The 12,235-nt window shown below is 45.0% G+C and overlaps 1 protein-coding gene across 2 annotated transcripts in view; it reads left to right on the top strand.

Annotated features, from left to right (window-relative positions):
• The first annotated feature begins 638 nt into the window (after positions 1 to 638).
• DDR2 (discoidin domain receptor tyrosine kinase 2) overlaps positions 639 to 12,235 on the top strand; it is a 147,766-nt gene continuing 136,169 nt past the window's right edge. Inside the window, exon 1 of one of the 2 annotated variants that reach the window (XM_027612090.2) lies at positions 639 to 767. The gene's annotated coding sequence lies outside the window, so the exon portion shown is untranslated. Of the gene's footprint in view, positions 768 to 1,139; positions 1,288 to 12,235 lie in introns of those variants that run through there. The other variant, XM_027612089.2, reaches the window with a different exon arrangement.

Below are 12,235 nucleotides of genomic sequence, written 5' to 3' on the forward strand. Positions count from 1 at the left end.
GTGCAATCCCAGAGTGGCTGTGCGTGCACCAGCAGAGAAGAGATGGTGATAGCTCGAGAGCCCAGGGGAAGGAAGTCTCCCTGGGAGGGGCCCGCCTCCCAAGGGTGGGTTAAGTCTTCATCAACTCTCTGTTGCCATCTACCCTCCTCCACAGATCCCTTGACCTTGCGTCTCCACTTGCCCTGCCTTCCTGTGCTCACAGACAACCAGGAGCTCCAGGGTAGCCCAAGCCTGGGTTTGGTGGGAAGTGATCCGGGCTTGGAAGGGTTAAGCACAGGAGCCTTGATGGATGGAGAAGATTATTAGGTATCTTTGAGGTTGCCGAGGAAGGGCTTTTCACTGTCGTCCAACACTCCCCTTTCACATGATTTCTGGCCATGGCCACGGATAGGAGCAGGGGGGCGGGGGGGAAGAGGAAAAAGGAAAAAAAAAAGATTTTTCAAAATAATTTTGAAAGTCCTTGTACACGCTTGTGTTTCCATCTGGCAGCACGAATCTAGGACAGCAATAGACCCTTAGAGGCAACAACCAACTGGGAATTGAGTGGAAAAAAAATAGGAATCCTAGACCCGCAAACTGTCCAGTTTTTTTGGTAGGAGAGGGAGTGGGGGGAGGGATTAAGTCAAATCTTTTTGGGGGAGGGCTCAGCTCTGGGCTTTCAGGGATAAAACACTAAAGATTAACTCCATGTGTGTGACCCAACTGTCCTGGAAATTTCAACTGGAAGAGAATCCAAACCTTAAGTTGTGCTTATAACTTCAGCCCAAGTAAGAAAAATGAGGTTGGAGGGGCACAGGGTGGGGACCAAGTCTTAGGTGGTGGGGGAGGGCTTGGGGATGGATGCGGTGGGGACAAGGCGGAAGAGAGCTATGTCTTTAATTCTGTCCTATGGTTATACATATTTTTTCTTCTATGAATGGGTTTTGCTGTAAATTATAGCTTTGCCCGTGGTCCCTTGGGTCAAAAGAAATAAGTCTCTAAACAGAAAACAGCTCTGATTGGTGACTTTCCTTCTTCCCTCCCCAACCCCCTTCCTAATTGAAACCAAATGTGCAATATATTGGATGCTGGGATCCCTGGCGCTCTCCCAGGAATCCTCAGAATGTGAGGTTTCTCTCAAAGCATCTTGCATCAGCCTGTGGATGTATGCCTACCGCCAGGCTCCTTCACCGGCAAAGTAGAAAAAGGAGCGCTTCACAACAAATTCTTTTTTTTGGGGGGCTGGGGGAACGTAGTGGATTATAACTCTGTTTTCTTCTTTCCAAATCTGTGTACTCCTGGATGAACGTAAGTTATGTGTTTTTGTTTCTCTTTCCTTTTTTTTTTTGTTTCTTTTCTAAAAACAAAAGCTCTGACTATGCTTCTGATGTCTCAGGAAAAGTTTCAAAAAGGAGGCAGAAGGGGGTTTCAAGCCAGGCGAGGAAGGGAAGGGAATGGGGCACCATAGACTCGAGAAATCTAAGATCTCACATTTTTTGTCGGGGGTGGGGTGGTCCTGGATTTATATTTACAGAGGGAAGAATAAAGAACACTAAACCAAAGAAGACGGGAGCAAAACAGACGAATCCACAGAGCTGCAAGGTCCAATAAACAGCCTTAGCAGGGTTGAAACTGTTGGCAGGCAGGACAGGCCGATTGCAGAGCTGGTTTCCTTCGGCGTGGACAAAGCGGAGCGGGGGAGCAAGGTTTTTAGGCGTTTAGTAGTGGTGTTTGAGGGTCCCGAGTTTTGGAGAGGACAACTTTTTGTTCTTTCGTTTTCTCAGCGGTGTCGCTGACTTGCTTGTGCGAGGGGCAGCTTGGGACGAGGGGTGCCTTCACCGTGAGGTTTGGGGTGGCTTGGAGGGGGCCTGCGTGGAGGGGGTGCTTTCCACCCCGCCTGGCTGGCCCGGGGTGCCTTTCCCTTTGTTATCCAGCGACTTGGGACAGTTTGCAGTTGGGACCTCTGCGTCCTGGCTGAGGTTCCAGAGTCCCATCCAGGGAGAAAGAGAGTTTTTCCAAGTGGGCTGAAAAACTCTCTGGCCAGCTGGCGGTTTGAGGCGGGAGCTCACACCGTTCCAGCCAGTGGGGGGTCAGCACCATTTTGCCGACTGCTTTCTGCGTCCTCTCCCTAGAGGAACACGGAGTTAGAGCCCCGGGAAGAGCCTGAGAGACCCATCTGGCCCCTCATTCTGCAGATGTCGGAAATGGTAGCAAGGAACTGACATGATCAGGGACGCACAGCGCGGTGGTGGGGCTCCAGTATTGGGGCTGGAAATGAAATTGGGGCTTTCTTTGCTGCCAGTCTAGTGCTCCTTCCACTACCTGCCTCTACTTTCTTGTTCCTTTCGTGGCTGAGATAATGGAGGCACTTTAATGAACAAGTCCCCTCAAGGACCTTAGTTACCTGACGGGAGGATGCTAATGGTGGTTCATCAGCTCATGGCATCTATGGTCATACAGTTGACCCTTGAACAACAGGGGTTCAGGGCGCCGACCCCTGCACCATCAAAAATTCACATGTAACTTTTGACTCCCCCCAAACTTAACTATGAATAGCCTACTTTTTTTTTTTTTAAAGATTTTATTTATTTATTTGACAGAGAGAGACACAGCGAGAAGAGGGAACACAAGCAGGGGGAGCGGGAGAGGGAGAAGCAGGCTTCCTGCGGGACAGAGAGCCAGATGTGGGGCTCAATCCCAGGACCCTGGGATCATGACCTGAGCCGAAGGCAGGCACTTAACGACTGAGCCACCCAGGCCGCCCTGAATAGCCTACTGTTGACCAGAAGCCTTGCCGATAACAAATAGTTGGTGAACACGTAGATTGTATGCTACATGCCTGCATATGTGTGTACATTATATGCTGTATTTATATAGTAGTGGAAGCTAGAGAAAAGAAAATATTATCAAGAAAATCATAAGGAAGAGAAAAAAACATTAGCAGTACTGTACTGTATTTATTGAAAAAAATCTGGATTAACAGACCCATGCAGTTCAAACCCGTGTTTGTCGAGGGTGAACTCTATTTGGTTGTGTGTGTGTAGAAAATAAAGAAGTTAACATCTGAGTACATACTATCGCCAGGCTTCACATTCAGAACTTTCTTTATATGTTTGATGGGTTTTTACAGTTCTGTAAGACAATTCCTCTTTTATAAGTAAGGATATTAAGGCTTAGCAAAGTGGAGAGAGTTGCTCAAGGTAATGCAGCTAATCAGCTTGAAATTCATGTATGCCTGACTCTAAGACCTGTGCCCCCCTTTTTTTTTTTAAAAATCATTTGCATTTTACTTTTTTAAATTGAGACCTAGGACATAATGGCTGGATATTTGTATACATTGCAAAGTGATCAGCTCACTCAGTTCAGTCACCCTCTGGATCCTCACATTGTTACACAAGACCTTGCGGTGAGAGCTAAAATCTGGGCCTCGCGTCTCGTGGCGATAGTGGCCCCCTCATTCCTCCGCACACACATTTGGTTACTTCCCCAGTCGAATTCCACATTCCCCTCCATGACCAGGAGGTGAAGGTGTCAGGCGAGGGGGGCAGCGTGGATTGTCTCATGGAGATTGCGTCTCTGCGCGCGTGGCTGAGTATTTATCTGGGTGCCAGAAGGGGGCTGCAGGTGGGCATCTCTGTGCGCTTGGAAAATACTTAACTCTGTTATGCAAGGAGCCTAGGATTTAGAGTCAGAAAACCTAAGTTCAGGTTCTGGCTCTATTTTTTACTCCTGGCAGGGTTGCTTTCCTTTCCTGCACCTTGGCCTCTGTATTTATTACGTGGGAATAAGGGCAATATTTTTCAGTATTATTGTTTGAAGAGATATTGGACACGAATGTGTTCTGGAGCCTGGGAAGGGCTTAATCATACCCGTTCTGATAATGATGATCATTCTAAATCCTGGCACGCAGTGTGGGACGGCCTCTGCCATGCTGGTTGTGGCAGCCAGGGCTGGTGTTGGCGGGAGGGCGGCTGTATCTGGCTGTGCATACAACTCTGAAATGGGAGGCCCCGGTCCCCGCGTCCACCTCCTTTGGGTGGAGGCCATCCCTCTTCCTGGGGAATATTTCCAGGGTTTCTATCTGAAACTCCCCTCTGGTGGCCTGGTTTGGCCATCCCTCTTCACCCAAGGAAAGCGGCGGGGGTGCAGGGGGACACCATGTTGTTCGGGCATCCCCTGCTTCGGTCCGCACCCCGTCTAACCAAAAGGGGAGTGTAGTCAGGAGCCATCCCTTGGTTTCTCCTCAAAGGAGATCGGCTTTTGAGGAGTTTTGTGTCTAGCTGAGGGTAGATCCTTGACCCAAGACTTTCTTGTCCCGGGCAGGTGCATCTCACCCGGTCTTTTACCTCATGTTCCCCCTTCTGTGCCTGTAGTCAGAAGGAATGCAGCCGCTCCTGGGGGTGGGGCAGGCGGGCCAGCGAGCAGTGGGGAGGGCCCTGCCCCTGCTTCGGGTCCAGATCTGCTTGCTTTATAAACGCCAAAGGTAAGGAAAGTGGGGGAAGGCATTTTCAGAATCTTTTACTAAGAATCCTCAAATTGAAACTTCCAACAGCATCTATATCTGTGAGATAATAGAATATGCGTATTGGTCTCTGCCCCCGGCTCTTGGCACAGGGCTCCCAAAGTCCTCCTCGTTTTCTAAGAGCATGATAAGAGCACTGGGGGCATTTTGGTTCCAGGCTTTGGTCTCTGACTCTGGTTCCTGACACAGAGCTCCTAAATCCCTCAGAATTTCCTGGGTGCTAGGAATGTCCTTTGTTCTAGTGAGGTGACTCTGGGGGCGCTCCTGGATAGGGTCTGGTCACCAGAAAGACTGAGCCCTGATTAGAAGCCTGGAATTTTCAGCTCCACCTGCTGTCCTCTGGGAAGAGGCGAGAGGCTGGAGGGTGAGTTAATGGTCCATCATGCCTATGTGATGAAGCTTCCATGAGAACCCCCAAAGTATGCGGTTTGGGGAGCTTCTGGGTCGGTGAACACGTCACGTCTATATACTGGGAGGGTGGCACGCCCCGACCCCACAGGGACAGAGGCTCCCATTCTCGGGACCCTCCCAGACCTCACCTGTGTATCTCTTCTTCTGGCTCTTCATCTGTCTCTCTCATCATACCCTTCTTTATATAATAAACTGGTAAATGTAAGTCAGGGTTTCCCTGAGTTCTGTGAGCCGCTCTAGCAAATGATCAAATCCAAGGAGGGGGTGGTGGGAACCTCTGATTTGTAGCCAATTCAGACAGAAGTTGTAGACCTACTGTTTGCATTTGATGTCTGCACCAGAGGGGGAGAGTCTTGTGGGACTGAGCCCTTCACCTGAGGGGTCTGCACCAACTCCAGGCAGTTTGTGTCAGAGTTTCTGGATGCAGAAAACCCACACAGCTGGTGTCGGAAGTATTGTGAGTGCATGAGTGGAGGAAACTGAGTTTTTCCTAGATGGTGTCTGAGCACAGAGTGGGAGCATCATCCAAAGGAGCCCCATCAGCCCCCGTTATCCTCCAGCCTCTCTGTGAACTGTCTTTCTCTCTTCTTCTACCCTGGACTTTAAGTCAGATGAATTATCCATCACACATAAAGAATATAGTTCAGACTTTTCCATATGATTGCATTTCTAATAGACATGCTAAAAAACAAAAGTGGTTGCTGCCCCCCCCCCCTTTGGTTAACATCACACCATTCTAAATTAGTATTCATTCTCAGACATGTTCCTCTAGCTCCTTTATGAGATCCACTTTCAGGAATTTTACATCACCCACACCTCAGACACGCAACCCAAACACATGTCTCACGGGCATCCAGAAGGCTCACCCCCATTTAAAAACGGACCTCCACAGCCATGCTGAAGTCTCGTGCCAGCTCACCTAAATGGTGACCATCCGAGCGCAGACACACTGGGTTCTTTATGCCCCTTGCCCTGTTGGAGGCCATGCACCATATGAATCGCCTCTCTCCCAGCGATGATGACTCAGTCCAGAAATGTGCCCAACATCCCCAGGCATCCAAGAACGTCTCTGAATTCAGCAACCATCCACAGCAAGGGCTGCTACCCAGTAAATTAGAAACCTCGGTGGAACTTAAAGATCTCCAGACCCATTACGTCAGAGTATCTCCATTTGGGGGTTGGGAACCAGTACTTTGAAGTGTTCCCAAAGTGGTTCTACTGTGAACCTCTCCTGGTAAATATCCACGTCTGTCACCTCAGCCACTCCTTGGCATGGATGAAGGGCAGGCTGCGGGGAGAAACCAGCCCGGACTACATCCCCCTTGGCCATCATCCTATAAAGAATTTAACTCTTAGTGCCTCCCTTCTCTCGTTGGCATACCTCCCTCCTCTAGTTGCCTTCTGTGAGCTTCCTGCAGACCTCCTCATGATGTATACAACCTTGCTTTTCCGCTTAAGTGGAAGCTTGTCAAGGACTCACACTCTTTTCAGTGTGAAGTCAGACAGACCTGACTTCCAATCCCAGTCTGAGCTCACCCACTCTGGGACCCTGGGTGACCTGCTCAAACCCCTTAAGTCTCAGTCTCCCACTCTGTGAAATCAGGATTATAATTCCCATTTAATGGGCATTACAAATGCCACTTGTGAGCACTCGGCATGATGTTGTGCCTGTAACTAGATGAGGTCCAGGTGGATAATTTATATTCAGTTCAGTGCTGCTGCTTGGTTCTCCTTGTTTTCCCATGGCCCATTCCTCGGTGAAGAACATTCACCTGCCCAAGTCCACTTCTGCCAGCAACACCACCCAAAGTGCTCTCTCAGCGCAAAAGACGTGGGTTCAAGTTCTGGCTTGGCCACCACTTATTAGCCATATGACCTGGGACAAGACACCCAATCTCCTTGGATCTTTTTTTCATATCACAGATTTGTTAGGAGAAACAGGTGCCGTTAGCTATTCAGGGAGGCCAGCGCAAAACCTCACACACGGCACACGCTCCGAAAAAGTGAATGCTCAGTAAATGGTGCCTCTCCTGTTCTGAGATGATCATCAGTTCCTCATGGGCTACAGGCCCACGGTGCGTGACCCTTGGGGACCGATATCTTGGATTGATTCCTTTCATTTGAACACCTTGGTTAGGTCACGGATGTGATTCGTTCGAAATTGGCCCTTTTGGATTTGAAATGACAGCCGTCATGTCATCCCTCACCCCCAACCCTCCTTCCCCCACCGCACCTTTACCTTTACCCAACCTTCCCCCTAATACTGGAGACACACCTGTGCCCAATACCATCTTGTCACTGGGAACTGATCACAAGAGTGGATTACTTGGCCTGGGGTCCACAGGACACCAGAAGAAAAAGAGAGTTGGCAGTTTTGGCAGGTAGGGAAGGGATACTAGATGTAATCCGATGGGCAAGTTAATCCCGTTACAATGAAAAGGTTTAGAAGCCATTACCATGCAAAGAGAATCCTATTACAATGAGAAGTATGAGTCACAGTGACGAAAGCTGTTGTAACTGAACGCAAAATGCATTCAGGAAAGGGAGAGATGAGCTAACAAAAGAGAAATTCACATTTTGTGCTTCTGTAGGAGTTCTCCAATAACGGACTGGTCCCACTAAGGGTTCCAAGCTGGAGGGACCATGGGGGGCAAACTGGCCTTGACTTGTTCGTGTTCACCTGTTTCCCCCCCCCTTCTCCTCACACCCAAGTCTCTACCTCCCTTCCCCATCCAGCTACACTTCTCAGAAATTTCATACCTGTTTCTCTCTGGTTGTTCTGGGGTCCCTCGGCAATTCTATTTTATTTTATTTGGTTTTATTCTATTCTGTGAGCATTTATTCATTGCCTATTAGTGTAAGACACTCTGTTTAACATTTTTAAATAGCCATAGCTTAATAAGGGAACTAAGATGTCCAGATGCCTGTCCAGGGACATTCACCAGAATACCCATCACCTAATGGCTAAAGTGATGGTCTCTTTCAACTTTCTCTGTCTCTTTTCATTCAGTGTGCATGCCTTTGGATTTGTTATGATTGAGCCTGTGTTATTCAGACATGACTTGGTTGAAAATAATTCTCTTCTTATTTTGATTTCCTTTCTTATTTTTGCTTTCTAACCTTTCTGTTTTGTGTGGAACTATTTGATGTTTCCAAGTTTCTGTAATTCTCCGAGCAATGGAGAATCCCAGCATTTGGCTGGGTATATACTTTTTTTTTTTTATTTTAAAGATTTTTATTTATTTATTTGACAGAGAGAAAGACAGCGAGAGAGGGAACACAAGCAGGGGGAGTGGGAGAGGGAGAAGCAGGCTTCCCGTGGAGCAGGGAGCCCGATGCGGGGCTCGAACCCAGGACCCCGGGATCATGACCTGAGCTGAAGGCAGACGCTTAACGACTGAGCCACCCAGGCGCCCCTGGCAGGGTATATACTTTTTAGCTGGAATCTCACCTTGGCCTCCCAGCACTGAGAAAGTTCAGGTCCTACCCAGCCCAAGTGTCCCTGAGTCTTGGAGGAGCAATGAAAAGGCAAAGAAGTTCTAAAATGGGCTTAGACTCACTCCGAAGCCCCTGGGTTCAGCTGGGCTTCTCCTGGACACACTGGGCAGGGTCTGCAGTGGATCACTCATTCACCAGTCTTGTGGATTGTATTTTGTGCCTAGAAAGACACCAAAGAAATGTCGGCAGAGTCCCTTGGAGCTATTGCTCAGAGGTTAATGCTACCTGCACTGTGGTGTGTGGGTCGAAGGGGAGGGCATGTGAAGAATAGAGCCTTGCGTGCAAAATGTAGTGAGGGAGAAGAATATGTCGTAAGGTTTTGGTCCCAGCACCATCATTTTCTGGATTTTCTAGAAGTCTTTTAACCTCATTGGGCCTCAGTGTCCTCATCTGTCTCCCTCATGAGTTTTTAATCCCCTCCTTTTTAGGTTTAGATAAGATAATGTATAAGAAGCTTTGTATACTGGAAAATGCCGTGCCTATGAAGATGGTAGGTGGCATGCCCTTCGGGACGCATTTCATAGGTAGCTAATCCAGCAAAATTTACTGGATGCAAGATTGTCTTTAGGGTCTTCATGGCTTAGGCAACCGAAAGTAAATTGAGATGGCAGATGGATTAAAAAGAAGGACAAAGAGTATGTGAAAGAGAGATAATGTCTACAATTTGAAAGTCTAGGAGTAGTAAAGGGGAGTTGCTGTTTTTCTAAATAAATGTATGAGTATATATAGCTTTGATTAAAAAATGTTCCAAATACAAACTAATTCCTTTGCCATATATGTATATGTGTGTAAATTTAAAGTTTATTGTTTGTATCTTAATTATAAATTTTTGTGTATTCATAAAAAAGATGGACAAATAATCTAGTTTTTTTTATTTCTTCTTTTAAAATTTTGAACATTGTATGAATTCAGAAGAATCAAACAATTAAAATCTTGGCGAGCTCTCTTATCGAAGAGAAGCAGTTTCTCACTGATATAATGTTTTTACTCCAATGGAGCTGATTTAAAAAAAAAATCAGATTTTTTTATCCATTATGAATTTTATAGCATTCTGGGAAGCTCTGTCATCACTCTTTTTTGCTCAATTCATTTATTTATTTCTTAGCAAATAGTTATTATGTGCTTACGCTCTGCTAGGAGCTATTCTAGGTTTCAGTGGTCAAGAAGACCAGTAAGATTTTAGATGTTTATGATCGTTCATTACCTTAGACAATCACTCCTTTACATTCTGCAGAGCAATAGTACGAATTCGGGCAAAATTCAGTTTGGAAAATCGGTATCCAGGATTAGGTTAATAAGATTTTGCTGTTTAAATTTTCACTGTAATTCAAAAATAGTTCTTGTATAGTGAGTATCAGCAGAGCCAGATGTTATACAAAAAATAAGATACAAAGTTTAATATTTTATTTTTCATAACTTCTTTTTTTAAATTAGTAGACTTTATATTTTAGAGCAGTTTTAGCTTTACAGGAAAATTGAGAAGAAAGCACAGGGTTCTTGCACACTCCCTTTCCCTTTGCACACAGCTTCCCTGTTAACATCTTGTATTAGTATTGCATTTCATTTTTCAATCAATTACTCAATATGTATTTATTAAATATCCACTTTATGTTCTACACTAGTTATGATGGAGGTAGAAAAGAGTAAATCATATTTACGCCCCTCAAATGGTTTATAATGTAGTATGTCTACAGGTTGGAGTCCCTCATTCATTAAAATTTTTTTGTTGTGCACTTAGTGCCTGCCTGATTCAGACTAAGGTTTAGTACAATGCCTGGACATAGTGGACATTCAATAATTATCTGTTGAATATATGAAAAATGAGAATGAAGGATCTAGAAGTAGAAGACATCATCTCTGTCCTTAGGAGCTTGGGGAACAACTGACACCTATGACAGGGACTAGAGAAAATTTCAGAAATAGATAAAATAGTATTGGATCTCAGTAAAGGTGACACTGATGTAGGCAAATAAGGCATAAAGAAATCGGCAACAGTCCCAGCTTCTTTACTGGGATTATCTTCCTTACCAGAGGCATACAAAGCTTAAGAGGAGGGGTGAAGGTTACAAGGCTGCTGGACTTGTCCTTGAGGACATACCCTCTTGAGATTGTGGGGAACAAGCGGATCTGAAGAAGAGAGCAGTGGCAGTTAAATACACTCAAGAGCAGATAATTGTTCGTAAGACAGACATAGTTCTACTTTTAGGATGTTTACATTGTGTAGAGTTTGTTAGGGAGAGAATGTTAAAATAACATCACAGAAAATTTGAAATCGAAATCCTAGTCCTAGTAAATCCCAGCAAGTTATTTTTTGGATATTGACAAACTGATTCTAAAGTTTATTTGGAGAGGCCGGAGACCCACAACAGCCAACTCAATATTGAAGGAGAAGAACGAAGACAACCGACAGCTGATTTTGAGGCTTACTCTGAAGTCGCAGACGATATGGTATAATCAAAGCCCTGTGGTGTGGGTGAAAGAATCGACAAATAGACCAATGGAACAGGATAGAGAGCCCAGATAAATACAGTCAACAGAGCTTTGACAAAGGAACAAAGGCAATGCAATGGAGAAAAGACAGTCTTCAGTAAATGGTGCTGGAACAACTGGATGCCTATGTGCAGAAAGAAAATGAATAAACTGAGACATAGATCTTTCAGAAGAATCATGGACCTAAATGTAAGATACAAAACTAAAAAAACTCTAGAAGATAATACAGAAGAAAGTCTAGGTGACCTTGGGTATGGCAATGACTTTTTAGACACAACACTAGAGATGTGATTCTTTCTTTTTTTTTTTAAATTTTAATTCCAGTTAGTTAACATATGGTATCATACTAGTTTCAGGGGTGCAATATAGTGATTCGACACTTTCATACATCACCCCGTGCTCATCACGACAAGTGCGCTCCTTTATCCCCATCACCTATGAAAGATGCGATTCTTGAAAGAATTGATAAGCTGGACCTCATTAAAATAAGAAACTTCTGCTCTGTGAAAGACAATGTCAAGACAATGAGAATACAAAACACAGACTGGCAGCAAATATGCCAAAAACACATCCGATAGGGGATGGTTATCCAAAATATGCAAGGAATGCTTAAAATTCGGTGATAAGAAAAGGAATAATCTGATTAAGAAATTGGCAAAAGACATGAACAGACATCTCACTAAAGAAGAACACATATAACAAGTAAGCATATGAGAAGATGTTCAATATGATATGTCATTAGAAAATTTCAAATTAAAACAACGAGTTACCACTACATACCCCTTAGAATGGCCAAAATCCGAACACTGACAACACCAAGTGCTGGTGTGGATGGAACCACAAGATCTCTCCGTCATTGCTGGTGGGAATGCAAAATGGTATGGCTACTTTGGAAGACAGTTTGGCAGTTTTTTTTTTTTAAATAACACTAAACATACTCTTACCATCTGATTAAAAAGTCATGCTCCTTGGTATTTCCCCAAATGAATTGAAAGCGTATGTCCACACAGAAACCTGCCTCAGATATTCGTGATGTTTATAGCAGCTTTATCTGTAGTTGCCAAATGGATAAACTGAATGGGTAAACTGTGGTCCATTCAGACAATGGAATATTATTCTGCAGTGGAAAGAAATTAGCCATCAAGCCATGAAAAAAACAAGGAAGAACATTCAATGCATATGACTAAGTGAAAGAAGCCAATCTGAAAAGGCCAATCTGCATTCTGTGTAATTCCCACTCTGCGACATTCTGGAAAAGGCAAAACTATGGACAGTAACAAGATGAGTGGTTGCTGGGCATTAGTGGGGAGGGAGAGATGAATATGCAGAGCACAG

The sequence above is a fragment of the Zalophus californianus genome, chromosome 10, assembly GCF_009762305.2.
Source record: "Zalophus californianus isolate mZalCal1 chromosome 10, mZalCal1.pri.v2, whole genome shotgun sequence".
In the NCBI taxonomy this organism is placed as follows: Eukaryota; Metazoa; Chordata; class Mammalia; order Carnivora; family Otariidae; genus Zalophus; species Zalophus californianus.